The sequence below is a fragment of the Mus pahari genome, chromosome 19, assembly GCF_900095145.1.
Source record: "Mus pahari chromosome 19, PAHARI_EIJ_v1.1, whole genome shotgun sequence".
NCBI classification, from domain to species: Eukaryota; Metazoa; Chordata; class Mammalia; order Rodentia; family Muridae; genus Mus; species Mus pahari.
Genome location: NC_034608.1, coordinates 51,162,468 through 51,165,676, shown reverse-complemented (window position 1 = coordinate 51,165,676; position 3,209 = coordinate 51,162,468).

The window sequence follows — 3,209 nt, the reverse complement described above, 5'->3', positions numbered from 1 at the left end:
CACAAACTTTCAGCCTGGGGAGGGAATGGGGAGAAGGGGGAAGGGAAAGCAAGAGCAGGAGGAAGCAAGAGATCAAGAGAGAGCAAGGAGGGGGCAAGCAGCCCCTTTTATAGTGGGCCAGGCATACCTGGCTGTTGCCAGGTAACTGTGGGGCGGAGCTTAGACAGAATGCTAACAGTGGGGACTCCAGACATACACTGCAGAGCCCTGCAAAATGAGTGGGTTTTGTCCTGTTCCAGGAATTGAACCCAGGATCTTACACATGCTGGCTAAGTACTCTGCCGCTGAACTCTACTCCCAGCCTGAGACCCAGTATTTCTAACCCCCAGAGACTGCTTGTCTTCTCTCAGACAGCCCTGAGTGGTGAGACCCAGGCGGGCCTTGTGGAAACAAGCAGACATCCCGTGCATACCTGTCAGAAGCTCTGCTCTTCCTGTGGTCTCAGGCTTTGACTGCCTCGGGACAAGAGGTTTATACCCTGTCTTTGTGGTATCAGCTCAAGGACTGAATGACAACACCACGTAACGTACACTGTCCTCCATTGATCCCCACGGAAAGCTTTCCATATCATCATATCACCATCGCCATTATCATCTGTGAAAGACACTATGCTAATTAGTTACTTGACATACATTTAAAAAATCACTAATGGAGTATATAGCCATTATACCACCTGTTAGGGTTTGAGTGGGGAATCTCTCCTATGGGCTTGTGTATTCAAACACTTGCTCTCTGTAGTGGAGGCTGCAAGATCTTCCAGACCTGGGCCCTTACGGGCAGATGTAGGACTGTGGGGGAGGGGCTAGAACAATTCTGAACCTGTGGGCCTTGACCCTTTGATATTTGCATTTCAAATCGTTAACAGTAGCAAAATTACTAGTTGTGAACTAGCAAGGAAATAATTTTATGGCTGGGGGTCATCACACATGAGGAGCTGTATTAGAAAGCAGCAAAGGGTTGAGAACCACTGGGCTAGAGTGTTCTAACACAGGCTAGTTTGGGCCCCGGCTCTCGGCTTCCTGATCCACTCAGATGTGAGAAAGGCAGCCCCTTGGTCTAACTGGAATAAAAGGAACTGTTCCCACCACCATGCGTCCCCTGACATGATATACTGTACCGTCTTCTGACAGTTTGTATATGCTCGGCCCAGGGAGTGGCACTATTAGAAGGTGTGGCCCTGTTGGAATAGGTGTGTCACTGTGGTGTGGGCTTTAAGATCCTCATCCTAGCTGCCTGGAAGCCAGTCTTCCGCTAGCAGCCTTCAGGTGAAGATGCAGAACTCTCAGCTCTGCCCGTATGATGCCTGCCTGGATGCTGCTGTGGTCCCACCTGGGTGATAATGGACTGAACCTCTGAACCTGTAAGCCAGCCCCAATTAAATGCTGTTCTTATCAGAGCTGCCTAGGTCATGGTGTCTGTTCACAGCAGTAAAACCCTAAGACACATCTCAAACCATGAGCCAAGATAAATCCTCACGATGTCGCTTCTGTAGAGTGTCATCACCACAATAAGAACAATAACTAGTGATTAATCACTGGAAAGGGCGCTTGTTGCTCTTGCATAGGACTAGGGTTAGATTCTCAGCACCAACATGGCAGCTCGCAATCATGGGTAACTTCAGTTTCAGATCTGACTCTTCTGGCCTCTGCAGGCACCCGGCATGCACTTGGTATGTAGGTATACATGCATCTGAAACAGGCATACACACAAAATTAAATCTTTTAAAATTAAAAAGAGATCAGCACAGTAGAGCTGGCCCTGATGGCGTGGGGGCAGGAGAGCTGTCCCTGCCCCTTACAGGCTGGCCGCAGCCCATCTACCCCATCTATAAACTGCTGGAGTGCATAAAGAGCCAGTCCTGCAGATCCAAAGCTTCGGGATCTTCATATCAGGATATCTGAGAGGAGTCCTGGTAAGGATCCAGTATTGATAGTATAGCAGAAGCCAGAGGCCTCTAAACAGACCAGTGACTCATTGCGATGAACATTTCCAAGGAAAGATGTGTGGACAAAAAGGGTATACTGTGTGACATACTACAGCTTCCACGGTGAGGGGAGGTTGCAAGGGTGGAGGGTGGATGGGAAGGGATGGGGAGATAGATGAGTGGGATTGGAATGCATGATGTGAAATGTACAAAGAATCAATAAAAGGTTTAAAAAGAGAGACAGGCAGGCAGGCAGACAGACAGACAGACAGGCAGCAAAGGGATAGGGAGATGGTTCAGTGGTTAAGAGCACTTGCTGCTCTTGCAGAGGACCCGGATTCAGTTCCAAGCACTATAAGGTGGCTCACAACCATCTGTAACTCTAATTCCCGAATACCCTCTTCTGGTTTCCGAGAGCACTGCATGAATCCAGTCAAAACCACCTATACATTACATATATTATATATATATATAATATATGTAATATGTAATGTATATATATATATATATATATATATATATAATAGAGAGAGAGAGAGAAAGAGAGTGATATAGAGACAGTCATAGATAGATAGATAGATAGATAGTAGGTAGATAGACAGACAGACAGACAGAGTGGAGCTGGTACTCTGATTGCTCCCCTGTGCTTCTCCCTTCAAGGACACAGATAGTAAATTCCAGGAGGACTGGGAAGGGTAGGAACTCCTCATAGACTCTGGGCATGGCTTCGGGAGCTGGTTCTCCCCTACATGGGATCCAGCCTCACCAACCTCCCACATCACACACCAAAGCTCCCTCTGAGTGTGAGTGGGGCTCAGCTGTCCCCCAGCTGCTGCAGGAGGAAAGCCAAGGGGCTCCCTCCTTCCCCATCCTGAGCTTTAGGAAGAAGGAGGAAGCTGTAGGAACATAGGTTTATCTCAGACTGTGGCCCGCAGATAATCTCCGTTTCCATTCTTCGCTCACTCAGCTCTGGTTTTCTTTTGCTTATTACCCCTCCCTCCCCCAAAACAAAAACAAAAACAAAACAAACAAAAAATTTAATAAGAAAACCAAGAAGGCCTCTTAATAATCTTTAATAGGCATCTTTAATAATCAACTGTCTAATTCGGTGACTGAAAAGGTACCGCTCATTGTCCCTAAATGTAGACATGTCAAAAGATCCGGTAGACAGGAGTGCTGACTTCACCTTTCTTTCTTCCTTCCTTCCTTCCTTCCTTTCTTTCTTTCTTTCTTTCTTTCTTTCTTTCTTTCTTTCTTTCTTTCTTTCTTTCTTTCTTTCTTTCTT